The sequence below is a fragment of the Natator depressus genome, chromosome 2 (assembly GCF_965152275.1).
Source record: "Natator depressus isolate rNatDep1 chromosome 2, rNatDep2.hap1, whole genome shotgun sequence".
In the NCBI taxonomy this organism is placed as follows: Eukaryota; Metazoa; Chordata; order Testudines; family Cheloniidae; genus Natator; species Natator depressus.
This window is the reverse complement of record NC_134235.1, coordinates 231,262,224-231,280,968: the sequence shown is the minus strand read 5'-3', so window position 1 is coordinate 231,280,968 and position 18,745 is coordinate 231,262,224.

Genomic DNA, 18,745 nt, shown 5'->3' with positions numbered 1-18,745 from the left:
GTATCCAGTTTGACTTCCTCTACCTGGGTGCCACTGATATGCCACAAAAGATGCTCCGGCATTCACATGGTTTGCCCAGTCATCACTTCAAAGGGTGTATGGTCTTTGAAGGCAGCTGGAGTTGCCCAAGTATCATTCAAATGAGTGGAATCAGGGTATCCAAATTGGATCCATTGGCATCTACCAGTTTCCGCAGCATTAGTTTGATGGTGCAATTTATTCGTTCTACCATCCCTGATGATTGAGATCTATATGGAATGTGCAAATTTGCTTCACTCTCAACAATTGTAAACATTTTTGGAATACTTTCCCCATAAAATGTGTTCCTCTATCTGACTCTACCCTGGTGGGGAGTTTCCAATGAAAGAAGACAAGTTCCACCAAGATTTTTGTTGTGGCTAAAGCAGCATTTGCCTTAAGGAGACATGCTTCCACCCATTTAGAGAATGGATCAATAACAAGAAAATATTGGTTTCTTCCCATCATAGCAGTTGGACTCATCTATGAAAAAGCAATATGCTTCTATGATTTTTATTTTGGGAGGTATTAGTGGTATTAAAAACTGGGTTAAGGTTTTCCCTTAATCAACATCTGGGCACACATAAGGGTTCCCAGAATACAGCAGGGCACCAGGCAACGGAGATAGGGTCCATACTGGGATCACTGTTACATCTTCGTCCTGCAACAACAAAGTCCAGTGTGCTAGTCGAGCATTAAACACCTGTCCATCTTTGATTCGATTAGAAAGCAAGAACTGGAGTGGAGTGTATGTGGAATGTAGAGCTATTGGGTTTAAACCAATTAAAAATGCAAAATGCTGGGTAGTCCAGCTGGTGACCAATAAATATTTTTCCACTAGGCTCATTCTTTTAGAGCTTAGGCTACTGGCCTACATTTTTCATGCCTCTCTTTAGAAGTGACTGTTGCAAGTGCAGTTGCACTCACAGATACCGCTAAGTGATACGGCTGCTGAGATCTGGAGTGATCAGCATAAGTGCTTGCATTACTGCTTGCTTCAATTTGACAAATGCATTCACATGCTGGTTCTGTCCTGGCCCAAGCAACCCCTTTGTCATAAATATAAAGGGAAGGGTAAACCCCGTTAAAATCCCTCCTGGCCAGAGGAAAAATCCTCTCACCTGTAAAGGGTTAAGAAGCTAGGATAACCTCGCTGGCACCTGACCAAAATGACCAATGAGGAGACAAGATACTTTCAAAAGCTGGGGGGAGGTAAAAACAAAGAGTCTGTCTGTGTAATGCTTTTGCCGGGGACAGAACAGGAATGGAGTCTTAGAATTTAGTAAGTAATCTAGCTAGATATGCGTTAGACTATGATTTCTTTAAATGGCTGAGAAATTAAGTTGTGCTGAATAGAATGGATATTCCTGTGTGTGTGTCTTTTTGTAACTTAAGGTTTTGCCTAGAGGGATTCTCTATGTTTTGAATCTAATTACCCTGTAAGGTATTTACCACCCTGATTTTACAGAGGTGATTCTTTTTATTGTTACTTCTTTTTTACTGTTTCTTCTATTAAAATCCTTCTTTTCAGAAACTGAATGCTTTTTCATTGTTCTTAAGATCCAAGGGTTTGGGTCTGTGGTCACCTATGCAAATTGGTGAGGATTTTTACCAAACCTTCCCCAGAAAGTGGGGTGCAAGGGTTGGGAGGATTTTGGGGGGAAAGACATTTCCAAACAAAGCTTTCCTAATAAAATAAACCCAGATAAACATTTGGTGGTGGCAGTGGAAGTACAAGGGCAAAGGGTAAAATAGTTTGTACCTTGAGGAAGTTTTAACCTAAGCTGGTAAAAGTAAGCCTAGGAGGTTTTCATGCAGGTCCCCACATCTGTACCCTAGAGTTCAGAGTGGGGAAGGAACCTTGACACCCTTTTTTCAGAAGTTCATACAGTTGACCTGCAAAGGAAGCAAAGTTAGGAATTAAGTCTTGATGGTGTCCTGACAATCCTAGGGGGAAAAAAATCATAAAGAAGTTATGTCAGTGTGTATGGACAATTCTAAAATTCCATCTGCTTTCCATTGGGCTGGTGTTCCACCTTCTCACAACAAGGTAATACCTAAAAAAGAAACTTCTGTGGAGGAAAATTTACTCCTGTGATTACAGTAGTCACTGCCATCCTTTCACACTCATGTTGCGTTTAGCAAAAGCATCTATATATTTAGTCACTAATGACTGCACATTTGCCCTTCTCTTTGCACTGTTTTTCTTTGGGGAAAAAAACTACACGGGGCCTGTTGGCTTCATGCTATCTGTCATTATGGCGCCTCATTCTCTCCACCCCAGTTCCTGGCTTTCATATTCCATAAGTGGAGTTGAAGTCCAGGATGATGTTCCAGTAGCTACTGCAATGGGTTGAGGTGAGGTATGTTAGCAATTCAATATCATGGAGTTCATTTGCTGCTGCATTTCTTGCATTTCACCCTTGTGAGAGTCTAGTGTTGTTTCTATCTGGTGAGGTTCTTTGACAATCATGTCCATTGATGTACTAGGGGGTTGAAAGGTTGGGCTTCTCGGGTGGGGGCAATAGTGATTCATATCAGGCATGAATTGTTTCCGATTGTGGTTGGTGAAGACAGTAAGAAGTGTGACCGTGGTCCTTCATTTGGATTCCTTTGATGGTTATATTGTGGATTTTTGATCTGGGGACATCATGATATGGCCCCCCCTTGGATCTGATTGATTTCTATTATTACCCAACCCTCTTGAGTTAGCTTGTTGGCCTTGTGCCATACCCTGTGGACCTTTTATTTTAATTACTGGCCCGCCTGAGGCTCTTTGAGCAGTTGCTACAGGAGGGGGAGTTCTCTTGGAATTTTTCTGTTGGATTTGAATATAACCATATATTCAAATTTTATAAACCATTTTTAAAACCATATTTTAGACAATAAGTCCAAAACTTCTGGAAGAGTACTTTTGGGGTGTGTATGCATCATAACCTTACCCCGAACTGCTGGCAAAGAATTCTTAACTAGCAAACTAATATACTGGGCAGGTTGTTTCCTTTCCAAGCATTTCATTAAATTTCCAAGCTGCACAGAGTCTATTATGAAATGCAAATTGGGATTCTCCCTCCCATTGTCTCATGTTAGCTACCAGCGTGATCCCTGCCTGTCCTGGGTGCATATTCCATTTTAACCGATATACAGTGTCCTTAAATGATCTTTCCCCTTCTTGAAATTCTGGTAGCAATGTATTCCACAAAGCTCTGTCTACAGTTTGCTGTAAAATCTTAACAAAGTCCTCTTTATCTAACTGAGATAATTTTACTATGATTCAAAATGTGCTGCATGTATTACAACTGGATCTCTTTTTCATTGGCCCTACCATTTTTGCAATGGCATTTAATGTTTTTACATTTGTTATCACTGCTATTGAGGAGACATGACTACTTAAGCCTGAAGCTTCCAGTTTAGAAACTGACTCTTTTCCCTTCTTTATAATTATATTGGGGCTTTTCCTTTCCCTCTTTTTTCAAAGGAACCGGTGTCTCCCATGTTTGGACCACTTCCACAGTGGGCAATTTGGGTGGGGAGTTTTTGCTTTAACCCTTTGCATTTTCTTTTGGTTGGGGTAGGTACCTGCATCTTGTGAAAGTCTGGCATTGGCATGTTTTCCTGGGGGGATTCTGTTTTTGGCCAAACCTCTTGGTGTAAAGTGGTCATATGGGAATTAGAGTGAAGTATGCCACTTGTTCTTTTCATTATTGCTTCTGACTCAATTGGTTTAAAGGTATTAGACTCAGTTTGTCACAAATTGCAGAGATGGTGTTTCATGGGAGGCATCAATACCTAAGACTGCCTCCTTCCATGTACTTACAGCAAATTTTATAGATCCCTGGGTTTCTTGTAATAAGCGGCACAATTGTGAAAGGGCCTGAAGCATGTCCTGATTTTTCCTTTTTTTGGTAGACTTTTTGTAACAGACCTTCCCTTTCTTCACTACTGACAAATCCCCTTTTCACTCCCCCTGAATTTTCTGTGTCTAGAACTGCCTCTTTTTCTAACTCACCAGAGTGTTTATTCTGTTCTTCCTGTCTGCTCTTAGCTTTCCCCCGGGTAAGTGGGGGTGAGGGTCTAGGTGAGGGTCTATGTCCTAACGTTGGTTGTTCTTTCCCAGGTTCCACCATAGCAACCGGGATATGGGAAGTGGTGTTACCTGGTATTATATTAACAACATCTACAGGTGGCAACTGCATCTCTGTGCATACATCTTTCTCACGCTCTATCTTTGGGACACTTTGGATTTCCTGCCCAATCTTACCTTTTATATTTACTATCTGATGATACACGCTTTCTGGAATATTACAGGTTTGTTCTAACACCTCAATTCTCTGAACTAATTCTGCTATTTTCACTTCTTGCCCAAATAAACATTTCTGACCCATTGTTGATTGATCTCTCCACATTGTAATTTCATAATCAGCTCTTTGTAATTGCTGCTTGAAGCAAGTCAGTTCTTTTGCAAGACCATCTCTCTGATAAATGAACACTGAATTTATTTCCAGTGTCTGAATAAGCTGCTCTCTTAACTTCTTACTAATCTCTTTTTCCTGGGATAAGGCTTGTTGTGCCTAAGCCAGCTGCTTTATTTTCCTTCTTAATTTTCTCTCTAAAGTGTTACATACACTATATATACATAATCATTTCTTTCACCTCCTGAGATTTTCTCTTTAATTTTTCTTTCTCAAAAATGGAACACCTTAAGTTCCACGGATCTGAGTGATCTATAAGGACATGATTATTCAACATTTTTGCTGACCCTTCTCCATAGCTTTCAGTGTAGTCCTGGACAAAAGTCTTGAGGGGTGTCTTTGGGCAGAGGCAGATTGAGGTTTTGTGGAGCCCTCGGCCAGAGCAAGTGGGGCCCCTCCCCACCTCTTCCGCCTGCAATCCCACCCCATTCCGCCCCTTCCGCCTGCAGCCCCACCCCGTTCCACCCATGATCCCACCTCATTCTGTCCCCCTGCATCTGCTGCGGCCCACAACCCATTTGCTCCTTTCTGCCCCCCAAAGACTGGAGAAGCTCTGTCTCCCCTGGCACGGCCTCAGGGCTGCAGCGGAGATTGAGAGCTCCCTCAGCCCTGAGGCCACAGCAGGAAGCGAGAGTGCATCAAGTCCCAGGGGTTCAGGTGCTGGGGCTTCCCCTGCCACCCGGTGCTTCTGCTGGGGAGTGGGGTCTGGGCACTGGGGCTTCCCCTGCCCCACCCCACCTGGTGCTTCTGCCAGGGAGTGGGGTCAGGGTGCAGGGGCTTCCCCCGCCCCACCTGCCCGGCGCTGCTACCAGGATGAAGGCATGGGGCCCAGGGACCGGGGATGGGGCATGGGGTCTTCCCCTGCCCTGCCCCGTCTGCCACTTTTGCCAGGGCTCTGGGCTTCCGCCACCCAGCGGCAGGTTTTTTCTGGGGTCCCCCAATTGGCCAGGACTCCTGGGCATGGGCCCCGTCGGCTCAGTGGCTATTATGCCACTCTCTGTGGGGCCATTAGGGTGACTGCCTGAATTGGCACCTGACCTTGTTCAATGACTCTCTTAAGAGTTCTCTGTTAGAAAGGTATCCCTCCCTTAATTGCTTCCTAATTTAAATATACATTCTGTAAGGTATTACCCCTGCTGAGAAGTGCTTCTGGTGCTTCCTTCCTCTTCTACTGTTAACAGCTGGAGTACACGGAGAGGAGGGGTGGTGACCACGTAACTCCACAAAGATTTACTTGATCCTCTGTCAGGGGTGCCGTCCAGAGAAGTCCAAAGTTTGAGGAGCTTATTAATAAAGTTTCAGGAGTTTATTGATGATGGTGAACCGTCTGACTCACTCTGCCATGCCTGAGAAGGTTTCTACCTATACGTGAGTGCCAGGACCCTTACACGCAATTGCTATTTTTTTATTCGATACCACTCTGTGATGATCTTCCCCTTAAATATTACTCATGAATAAGACATCTTAATTATTTTCAGTACTTTCAGTATGAATAAGAGGATACTTCCCCTTTGAAATTTTCCTGAACTTATTTATTACTATGTAGAACCACACAATGAAACAGCAGGCATAAGCAAAAGCAGCAAGTTCCCTCTTCCTGAAAGCACTACACTTTTCTTTTTATCTACATGAAATAACTTGTCTTCAATTAATTACACCAATAAGGTCTAAAGAGGTCTTTCTTCTGTCGTCTTTTCTGTGTTCCCTAGATCCACGCCAATTCTGTAGCCTTTTATTTTATTTAAAGTGAATTTTGTGATATGGTATTACACCATTGTGGGTTTGGCTCTGGTGATTACAGTTTCAAGCTTAACAGAGTGAAAGTTACCTTTGCTACTTTCTTCAAATTTAGAGTCTCTAGGAACACATAAAGACCAAGAGTAGTGACCACACACATATATTTACAAGTACAAGGTCTAGTGCGTTTTACACATTTTATTGAAGTTACTATTAAAGTTATGATTACCCAAGCATATAGAAAGTCTATAAAGACCTATGCACAAGTTACAAATATAGTTATACTCACATCCTCCTAGCTAATATTAGGGTCTAATGGGCATGGGCAGCTGGGGACCTGGACATTGGGGGAGGCTAGCCCCTGGCCCCTCCCCTCATACCCGAGGCCTCTCCTCTCCCCTTCTTCCCCCCTCTCCCACAGGAGCCCCGAGCACCCCCACCACGCCTCCCAGCCCCAGCACCAGGCGGCGAGGTCCCAGCCCCAGTACTCAGGGCAGCCTCAGCCCCAGTGCTCCGAAGCATGTGTGGGGACACACTAGGCTGTTTGGGGAGGCACAGCCTCCCCCTGCCTACAATACCCGCCACCCATGCTGATGGGTCTCTCATGTATTGGCCATTAGTAGGGGGATGGTTGCTGCTGGAGTTTCCCATAAGAAGCTCAATTTTCCTGCTCTTGGCACCCACTTTTTATAATGTGATTTTGACTATACCTCATTAGCATTTCTGCATATCCTGCATCCTGTGCTTAGGGCATATGTTAGAAAAATGTGACTACCAGGTATCTTTTAAACAAAGAATTACTCTTACTGTTAATTTTTCACAATATCATCCATTGGTATGTAACCCTTCTGCCCATCAGAGTTGGCAGCAACAAGGGCTGGGTTCAGTATCTAGGGGTTTCATTCCAATAACACAATGCAAAACCGGCTTGAGCCCCCACCTAGTGACCTGGGACAAATATATACCACCCCCGCTGGGCGCCTCCAAGAGGCAATACTTCCCCTTTCGCAAGCACAGAGTCTGAGTGTAGCAAAAGCCTTTTAATAACAGAGAGAAACAATGTGGCATTATGTTGGGGAAACACCACCAACAGGATTCGTAACACAACCCATGAGCAAAAAAACCCACCCCAAGCAAATTGGGGCGTGACCTTTCCCTTTGGTTCTTGAGTCCAGCAACCCAAAGTCCCAAAAGTCCAACAACCCAAAATCTCTGTCCCTGGTCAGTGCAGCCCCAGAGTTCAAAAGTTTATCTGCAACCTGGGTGGAGATGGGGCAGAGAGGGTTAAGGGGCACCTTACGTGGTCCAAAGCAGATTGCCCCAACCTCTCCATAGGGCTCCGCTCTGCTCCACAGCTGTCCCACAAATTGCCCCGCTCTGCCAGCCGCCCCCATGAGCTGCTCCAGCCATCCTGCAAACCACTCTGCTCCAAGAGCCGCTCTGCTCTGCCAGCCATCCCATGAGCCACTCCAGCCATCCCAAGAGCCGCTCTGCTCTGCCAGTCATCCTGCAAACTGCTCCTCGATATATTGTCAGGTTCCCCCATTACTTAACGCAACACTCAGTGATTTCAGCTCTTAGTAAGCTTAGCTCTTTTGTGATTTCTTAGTAATTTCTTAGTGATTTCACTAAGAATTTCTTAGTAATTTCTTAGTGATTTCAGCTCTTAGTAAGCTTAGCTCTTTCAGTGATTTCAGCTCAGTGATTTCAGCTCAGTGCTGGTGCACCATTGGCCCAAAGTGAATTCAGCTCAGCAGCCTGTAACTAGACTCCTAATAGAATCAAAATTAGCTCTGATATTCCACAGTGGAGAAAGGATGAAGTGCAATTAGCATGTAAGGCCCTCACCAGGAGCCTATACCACCAGGTATTAATACCTGTCCTCAGCCTCTCTCCATTCACTGAGTTTTGGAACCCATATCCCTTGCTTGGTGAGTGCTACTTAGTTGATGGTGAGTCCCTCCATCATAACAAAAGACCAAGTACAGTTCCACTGTCCTTGATTCACATAATCAGGATAATAACAATTTATTCTTCCTGGCCCAATAATAGAGAAACTGGGGATCCCACAGCAGACCATTTGGGCAGCTATGGGCTCATGCTAGGCGGGGTGGGTGTGCCTATGCAAATGAGATCAGCCCCTGAAGTTCTTTTCCACAACTTGCCACAACTCACCACCAGATGTCAGGGTGGAGCTCATCCTGACTCTGCTTACAGGTACATCTTTTCCCATAATCTTAGAGCATCATGTCATTCTTTGGTCACTTACTTACATCAGCATTTCTTATCTCCAAGGCCTAAAAGGCTAAGCTAAAATCTCACAGACCTCCGCCTACAGGCCTTGTATTTCAGCCCTATTTACTTAGATACCTAATACATAATTATCCCTTCTAACTACTGATCAATTTCATACTTCTATAATCCTACAATTTAACTCTATTTAGCATAAAATGTTTATATATGACATAACGTGTTAGTTAATCATAACATCTGTCATAAACATAGAGATAAGGGTAACATAAAATCCCTCCTGGGAAATTATTCTGAATCACTTTACCTTTAAGGGGTTAAAAATCTCAGATAATCTAGTTGGCACCTGACCAGAAGGGCCAATGAGAAAAGAAGATACGTTCAAATCTATGGGGGGGGGAGGTTTTGTTTGTGCTCTCTTTGTTGTTCCCTCTCTGGACAGAAAGAGAGACCACGCAGGTAAAACATCTCCTGAAAGCATTCCTGAAATGATCCATCGAAGCTTACAAAAATTGTAAGTAAGGGCAAGGAAATGCGTTAGATTATCTTTTGTTTTAGCTTGTGAATTTTCCCTATGCTAAGAGGTAGTTTTGTTCCTGTTTTTGTAACTGTGAAGTTGAGTCCAAAGGGGAGTCCTCTGTGTTTTAAATCTTTTTATTACCCTGTAAAGTTACCTTCCATCCTGATTTTGCAGGTGTGATTCTTTTACATTTTTCTTTACAATAAAGTTCTTCTTTTAAGAACCTGATTGATTTTAGTGTCCTAAAAATAGAAAATTTGGTCTGTGCTCACATTGCCAACCAATTGGTTGGATTATTATTCTCATGCCTCCCCAGGAAAGGGGTTGAAGGGGCTTGGGGGATATATTGGGGGGATAGGGCTCCAAGTGACCCTTCCCTGAATTTTTGTTTAAATCACTTGGTGGTGGTAGCAATACCGTCCAAGGACAAAAAAAGGTGCCTTGGGGAAGTTTTTAACCTAAACTGGTTGAATATAAGTTTAGGGGGGTCCTTCATGCAGGTCCCCACATCTGTACCCCAGAATTCAGAGTGGGGAGGGAACCCTGACAACATCACACAATAAATGATCAAGAAACTAAAGTCATTGGCTACACATTGTATACACAGCAGTTCTGATGATCTCCTGTATAACACAAGACAGAGAACTTCCCCCCAGCATAATACCTTGAGTGCATCTTTCAAAAACCATCCCCTTTCCCCACAGGATCTTGATTTAAAAGTTGTCAGTGATAGACTCCACCATAACCCTTGATAAATTGTTCCAATAGTTGTTTACTCTTTCTTAAAAATTTATGCCTTATTTCCGGGCAGTCTGCATGGAGCTTTAATCCAGGAGTCCAAGCTCTGTGGGTATGTGTACATGGCAATAAACAACCCACGGCTGACCTGGATCAGCTGACTCACACTTGTGGGGTTTGGGCTACGGGGCTGAAAAATTGCTGAGTAGACATTTGGGCCTGAGTCCAAACATCCACACAGTAATTTTTAGCCCCAGAGACTGAGCACCACAAGCTTGAGTCAGCTGATCTGGGCCGGCTGCAGCCATGCCAAGTGGATTTTATCCCCATGTAGACATACCCTGCGCCCTGGGCACCACATCATATGTGTTCTTTGGGTCTTCATCTGGTATCATACCCGATTCTACAATTCTACTTGACAACACTTAAGAACATAAGAATGGCCATACTGGGTCAGATCAATGGCCCATCTACCCAGTATCCTGTCTTCCAATAGTGGCCAATGTCAGATACTTCCGAGGGAATTAACGGAACAGGGCAATTATCGAGTGATAATTGAATGATATCCCCTGTTGTCCAGTCCCAGCATCTGGCAGTCAGAGGCTTAGGGACACCAAGAGCATGGGGTTGCATCCCTGACCATCTTGGCTAATAGCCGTTGATGGACCTATCCTCCATGGATTTATCTAATTCTTTTTTTAATCCAGTTATAACTTTCGCCTTCACAACACCCCCTGGCAACGATTCCACAGGTTGACTGTGCACTGTGTGAAGAAGTACTTCCTTTTATTTTTAAACCTGCAGCCTATTAATTTCATCAGGTGACTTCTGGATCTTGTGTTATGTGAAGGCATAAATAACGCTTCCCTATTCACTTTCTCCACGCTATTCATGATTTTACACACCTCTCTCACACCCCATTAGTCATCTCTTTTCCAAGCTGAATAGTCCCAGTCTTTTTAATCTCTCTTCATATGGACGCTGTTCCATGCCCCTAATAACTGTTGTTGCCCTTCTCTCTACCTTTTCCATTTCTAAAATATCTTTTATGAAATGGCGCAATCAGAACTGCACACAGAATTCAAGGTGTGGGTGTATCATGGGGATAGATAAACAGATAGTAAATATTGTAATGCCACTGTACAGCATCACAATATTTACTGTCTGGTTATCTATCCCTTTCCTAATGGTTCTTAACATTCAGTTAGCTTTTTTTAACTTCTGCTGCACATTGAGCAGACGTTTTTAGAGTATTATCCACAATGACTCCAAGATCTCTTTCTTGAGTGGTAACAGCTAATTTAGACCCCATAATTTTGTAGGGATAGATGTTTTCCAATGTGCATTACTTAGCATTTATCAACACTGAATTTCATTTGCAATTTTGTTGCCCAGTCCTCCAGTTTTGTGAGATCCTGTAACATTACCCAGGGTACAGTCTGAACTGTTGAATAGTGGTGTCCTGTTAACTCTTTAGCCTCAGGTGCCTTTTACACTGCTTTGCTGTCAGAACATCCACTCCTGGCCTGTTCACACAGTTTTCAGCATGCAAATTCACTCCCACCTAAATACATGAGCACTCTGATCAGTCACTCATGAATTACATATAAGATGAAACCCACAAATTCTTAGTCCCCGCCTTGTCTCTCCAGAAATGTGCATCTTGTACTGCTCAATACCCTTCTGAACAGTACAAGTTCATAGAAAGTCCATCATTCAATTAAAGAAAAATGATAATGTACCAACCTTTTTATCCCCAATGGAGTTTTCTACACACTTTCACCAAACACCGTGGTTAAGATAAAACAATAAGGTAAGTTTATTCACTACAAAAAGATAGATTTTAAGTGATTACAAGTGATGATGCATAAAAGTCAGGATTGGTTACAAAAGAAAATAAAAGAGTAAAATGCAAGCTAAGCCCTAATTTAACAAGATAAGTAAATTTAAAAGCAAAAAGTTTTGTCTCACCATATGCTGGAGTAAATTTCACAGTCTGGGTCTCCTCTCAGCCTGGTACCCTGTCCCTTTAGTTCAATGTTCTTCAGGTATTACGTGATGTCATGAGCAGAGAGATTGGAGAAGGAGCACAGTCAAGTGTTTTCCTCCCCTATTTATAATTCAATTTCTTGTGCTAGAAACAACCTTGCTGAGTCATGGTTACACACAGTCTGTTGTGGATGTGAGGTTTGAACTGTCCCTTTGATGAAATGTACATTTCTTGTTTACACCTTCCTGTTATTGGAGAATGGCTGCTAAAGCAGGTGATAGCTCTCTAATACCTGGCTGGGGTGCCTTTGTATCATTGTCTGTGAAAAACTGGTTTAGGCAGTTTACATAGTTTCCATGCAATTTTCAGGCATTTCACTCTTGTGACTGGTTTCAGAGTGGTAGCCGTGTTAGTCTGTATCAGCAGAAACAATGAGAAGTACTTTTGGCACCTTAAAGACTAACAAATTTATTTGGGCATACGCTTTCTTGGGCTAAAACCCACTTGATCAGATGCATGGAGTGGAAAATACAGTAGGCAGATGATATATACACAGTACATGAAAAGATGGGAGTTCCCTTACCAAGTGAGGGATAAGTTCTAACGAGACAATTCAATTAAGGTGGAAGTGGGCTATTATCAACAGGAGGAAAAATCACTTTTGTAGTGGTAATCAGGGTGGCCCATTTCAAATAGTTGACAAGAAGGTATGTGTAACAGTAGGGGGAAATTAGCATGGGGAAATTAGTTTTTAGCTTTTAGTTTTTGTAGTGACCCATCCACTCCCAGTCTTTATTCAGGCCTAATTTGATGATGTCCAGTTTGCAAATTAATTCCAGTTCTGCAGTTTCTCGTTGGAGTCTATTTTTGAAGGATTTTTTTTTTAAATTGCCACTTTTAAGTCTGTTACTGAGTGTCCAGGGAGATTGAAGTGTTCTCCCACTGGTTTTTGAATGTTATAATTCTCAACGTCTGATTTGTGTCCATTTATTCTTATGCGCAGAGACTCTCCAGTTTGGCCAATGTACATGGCAGATGGGCATTGCTGGCACATGATGGCATATATCACATTGGTAGATGTGCAGGTGAATGAGCCCCTGATGGTGTGGCTGATGTGATTAGGTCCTATGATGGTGTCCCTTGAATAGATATGTGACAGAGTTGGCAACGGGGTTTGTTGCAGGGATAGGTTCCTGGGTTAGTGTTTTTGGTGTGTGGTGTGTAGTTGCTGGTGAGTATTTGCTTCAGGTTGGGGGGCTGTCTGTAAGCGGGGACTGGCCTGTCTCCCAAGGTCTGTGAGAGTGAGGGATTGTCCTTCAGGATAGGTTGTAGATCCTTGATGATGTGCTGGAGAGGTTTTAGTTGGGGGCTGAAGGTGACAGCTAGTGGCGTTCTGTTACTTTCTTTGTTGGGCCCGTCCTGTAGTAGGTGACTTCTGGGTACCCTTCTGGTACCACTACAAAAGTGATTTTTCCTCCTGTTGATAATAGCCCACTTCCACTTTAATTGAATTGTCTCGTTAGAACTGACCTCCACTTGGTAAGACAACTCCCATCTTTTCATGTACTGTGTATATATCATCTGCCTACTGTATTTTCCACTCCATGCATCCGATGAAGTGGGTTTTAGCCCACGAAAGCTTATGCCCAAATAAATTTGTTAGTCTCTAAGGTGCCACAAGTACTCCTCATTTTCAATCTTGTGACTGTTCCTTTTAATTTTCGTTTAACTAGCTTCCTCATTTTGTGTAGTTCCCTTTTTGAAGTTAAATGCTCCCTCCCCGTCCCAAGGATGTTATTTTTAATTACATTGTGGTTGCTATTGGCAAGTGTTTCAGTTGTATTCAACTCTTGATCCAGATCCTCGTGCCACTTAGGACTGTATCAAGAATTGCCTCTCTCCTCGTGGGTTCCAAGATTAGCTGCTCCAAAAAGCCATCGTTAATGCTGTCTCAAAATTTTATCTCTGCATCCTGTCCTGAAGTGACATGTTCCCAGACAATATGGGGATAGTTGAAACCCCCAATTATTACTGAGTTTTCTGTTTTTATAGCCTCTCTAATCTCCCTGAGCATCTCACAATTACCTTCACCATCCTGGTCAGTTGGTTTCAATAGTATATTCCTACTGCTATACTCTTATTATTTAAGCATGTAATTTCTATCCATAGAGATTATATGCTACAGTTTGATTCACTTAAGATTTTTACTATGTTTGACTCTATGCTTTCTTTGACATATAGTGCCACTCCGCACCAGCACAACCTACTCTGTCATGTCTATATATTTTGTATTCTGGTAATATCATGCATCGTTGATTATCATAATTCCAAGTTTCCGTGATGCTTATTATATCAATATCCTCATTTAATACCAGGCACTCATGTTCACCCATCATAGTATTTAGACTTCTAGCATTTGTATATAAGCACTTATAAAATTTGTCAATATTTTGTTTTCTTCCTTCATGTGATGTAACTGAATGGGACACTTTTTCATTTGATTATTTCTCTTTAGCTCTTATCCTCTCTTCTTTACTAGGATATAGAGAATCCCCATTAATACATCCTCCCCTAAAGGATGTCTCTGTCTGAACCGTGTGCTCCTTCATACCTGTTGGCTTACCATCAGCCCATATCCTATCACAACATCTCATCTCATAGAATTTCAAGTGAACACAGTTCATTTTCACACACTGCTCAGATTATGGGTTCTGAGCACATGGAAATCCAGCCCTGGGCATTTTGGGGACATCTGGCCCCAAAGTGTCTCAAATGAGACATCATAAAAAATTCAGTAGCCTCATTTGGAGAAAAGCACCCTGACAGACTAAAGGTTTGAAAGAAGAGAGAAGTTGGTTAATAATGGCAGGGGGAGAATTTTTCTGAGCTTAAATTTTCAAGAGTGGCTACTGATCCTGGGTGTCTGAATGCCCTCTGATAGCCAAGGTCCCTTTAAGGGTTCTCATTTTGGACTCTTCCAAAATCTTGTTGCTTTTGTTTCTGCTCATGCTTATAAATTTGTTGTTAAAAGGGTGTCCAAGATTAAGGAAGTCTCCCCTCCCCCCTCACAGTCTAAGTCAATCAAATATTGACACTGCCCCCTGACTCCTAAGGACCACACACCTGTCACTGTAATCCGCTAGCCCTGGGGTACTACTTGAGGGGCCAAGATTGACACATGACTAGAAGCAAGAGTTGGCAAGTGACCATCTCTAAGAACTCCCTCAACTACCCTCTACTGGGTTGCTTAGGGCCTCCCTAAGAGCAGGTTTGACCAATAAGGGCAGGTTCTGGGCTTGGGAGACCCATTTGGAAGAGGCGTCTGTGACCCCGCTTAGAACTCATCCCACTTATCCTTTACCAATTGACATGGGTTTCAGCCCCTGCAGGGCCTCCCAGAAGGGAAACATGTACTAATCAGAACAGGTATAGCACAAGGGTCTAGGTCAGAAACCCCAATCTCTGGAACTCAACAGTTGGCTGGAGGGCAGTGTAGTAGGAAGAGGGCCTGAAACATAAGTCCTTGTATCAGAGGCCTGAGGCCTGGGCTAAAGTAGTGGTCAAAGCTTTGCTGATATAAAGCAAAATCAGGTTGTGAGCAAGAGGCAGGCTCTGCTCACCGAACCTGGCACGAACAGGGCTGATATTGCAGAAACACACATTCCTAAGAGGTGCTAGGACAGAGCACTCATGCAAACACATTCCAGAAGGGTGGTACCAGAACACTTCGAAACCAACACATTTCCCAAAGATAACAGGAACACGCTAAAGATAAGGTCAGGATGACAGCATGATGGACAGAGATGTTTTGACTGAACCAACAGGTACAAGGCAATGGGTGGCACCTAGCCATGTCAGAGGGGCAATACGTAATTTGTATCGTGTATAAAGAGGTATCTCAGAGAGAGTGTCTTTGGCCAACGTAGCGGGGGAATGGAAGATCCCACCATTCACTGAGCTGTGTCCATTGTGATGGGCATACATCTGCTAGTATAACTGTAGACATTGATCCGGGGAACTAGGACTGTGCTTCGTTGACAATAAACATGACCAAGTGCCTTCCTACCTTAATGGATCTTGTGGTCATTGGGTGGTTCAATCAAGGTCTGCTGTGCCAACTGCCTGCGCAGAACTGGGACGGCATACAGAGAGAACACACATATAGCCAAACATCTGATGACACTGGTGGCCCCCTACCACTGATCTGGTAAGTAAGCAAGCTGCCCTCTGTAAGAATCGTGATCTAACATGGCAGAAAACTTTGTCAGGGAACCCCCTTATCCCCTCCCTGTACATCCCCACAGAGTTTGATGAAATTTGGACCGCTGGATTGCCAGTAAGGGGGCCCATATGAATTTTTAAAAGGAAGTGGGGAAACATGGGCTGAAATATGTAAAGCAATGGCATAAACTGAAGCTTTGAAAAATAATAACAAAAGTAAAAAAATGTAGAATATTGCAATTAATGGCCATGGCAGTAAGATGGCTTAAACAACATGCCACAATACTGGCCATGCAAATAATGGAAAAAAACAGGGAAGTAGAAGAGGTAACCCAGGCTTTTGAAGAAGCATCCCAGGCTGTCGAGCACTGGAAAGCCCAAGCTCTTTTAGCAGGTCAACAGGCAGTCCAGACGCATGATATGCTCACACAAATAAAGTAGGAGAATAAACAATTGGAAACGGCTGTGGAAAGCCTGCAGAAGAAAGAGGTCCCATCCCTTATTACCCAACAACAGACTTCACGTGATTTTATAGTGCCTCAAGGATGGGGACAGAAATGGAAACAGAGGCCGGAGAGGTCATGGAATGAATAGAGGCAGAGGAATGAACAAAGAGAGTGAATAGGTGTCGCTTGGAATACTGAAGCAGGAGAATCAAGATCTTAAAGAAGAGAATGAGAAGTTACAGGCACAGTTGCAGGCATGCATAATTAATAGACATTTTAAGGAAGGAGAAGATAAGGCTGTAATAAAGGTTGCTAAAGTGACTGCTTTGGGTTCTGGATTGAATGATCCTGTGGTCAGCAATCAGGTGGCATAGGACAGCCAGCCCTGAGACTCGGAATGCATTTTTCAGCAACCCATGACAATAGATGTCTGGGGGTGCCCCCACTTAAGCATCCGAGTCGGAGATGGGCTTGTAGATTTTCTATTGGATACAGGGCAGGAATTCCCATAGTAAAAGGCATATTTAGTGCGTACCCAGTTACAGACTCTGTACAAATGCAGGGAATATCAGGAAACAAGCAAACATATAATGTAAAAACACTACCTCTCCAGTTTGGTGCACATGCCAGTCAGGAGAAGTGTGCCATCGTAGAGAGAGAAAATTTAATTGAAGCTGAAACAATAAAGCAACTGGGAATAATCATAGATTTCCCAAATATGTGTATCAGACAAGGCCTTATGGTAGGAGACGGGAAGGACTATGTTAATCTGATCCCCATGGGGCTTGCTACTCAAACTGTAAAGGCAATAAAACCGAAAAAGCCACCTCCCACACCAAAAGGCTGGGAAATGTGGTGGACTGAAATACAAAATATATGGGCTACAGACTCGTTAGACACAGGAAAGGTACAGACTTTGGTTACACTAGAAGGAGATGTGCCTCCATACATTAAACAATACCCAGGAAGCAAAGGAATCACTAAGACAAGTAATAGAATAACTGGAAAAAGGGAAATTAATCCGGAGGTGCTCGGCCCCTAACGTGGCACCAATCTGGCCAGTAAAAAACCAGATGGAACATGGAGATTAACTATTTACTATCGAGGGTTAAACAAAACTGCTAAACGGGGGGCCCATAGTAGCTGCTTAACCTGAACTGCTGGAGGTGGTATCCCCTGAAATGAAGTGGTTTTCTGTACTGGATGTGGCAAAGGGTTTCTGGAGTTTACCTTTCAGCCCAGAATCCCAGTATCGAATGGCTTTTTTAATCCAGGGTACTCAGTATTGCTTGAACGTTTTGCCTATGGGGTACTGCGATGCACCCACAATATTCCATGTTGGAAAGATAGTTCAGTATGTGGATGATATCTTGGTAGTAAGAGGAGCATGAGCAGAGGTTACTGGGTTGCTGCCAGGCATATGGCTTGAAACTTGACCCTTCTAAATCCCAGATCAAACACAGAGAAGTGCAGTATCTTGGAATTAGACTCAGTGCAGAGGGAAGAGCAGTAGATAACAAGAGAGTGAAATGCATTGTTAACCTTCCCATGCCAGTAGATACTAAATCCTTGCAGTCTTTCTTAGGCCTCAGTAACTTTTGCCGAAAATTTATGATGGGATATACAGAAAGGCAGATCCCTTGTGTGAAGCTCTTCAAAGACTGCAATGGACCTAGATGGAGGAAGCAGCTAGTGCATGGAAAATTCTGAAAAAGTGGCTAATGAAAGCTCCTACTTTGGCCTCCCCTAACAATGAGTTCCCCTTCATGTTGTGTAATTTCTGTATTGTCAACATGATCACACAGGATACTGGTGCTGGGGAAAGACCTGTTGCATACTATAGCAGGGAGTTAACATCTCCAGAAAGCAAACTAGGAATCTGTGAGCAAATTAGGATCTGCTCTTGCTGCCTACTGCACACTACAAAAGGCACAGGCAATTATCGGAGCAAGTAAAGTAATTGTTAAAAGCCATCATGCTCTGAGAAAATTATTATATCAGGAAAATTAATCCAAAGGACATGTGAAAGTGAGTAAGGCTATACAATGGGTTTTTGCTCTCATTACAATGTTCAATCGGTCACCCTGAAAGAACCTGAAATATCTGTATAATAGGCAAGGGGAGGCCGCCCCTGCTGCCTGACACCTGGGCTGTGGTGCCCACCCCCCCTCCATCGCCTCTTCCCCTCCCTGCTCTGACCCTTCCCTGAGGCTCCCATTGCTGCTGCTGCTGCCTGGTGAGTCTTCCTCCTATCTTCTCCTCTTCTACACGCCACACCCTCCCTTCGGAGGTCCCCGCGGGGTGGGGGGGAGATATGAGGATGCAAGCAGAGGGGATCCCTGAGTAACTTTAC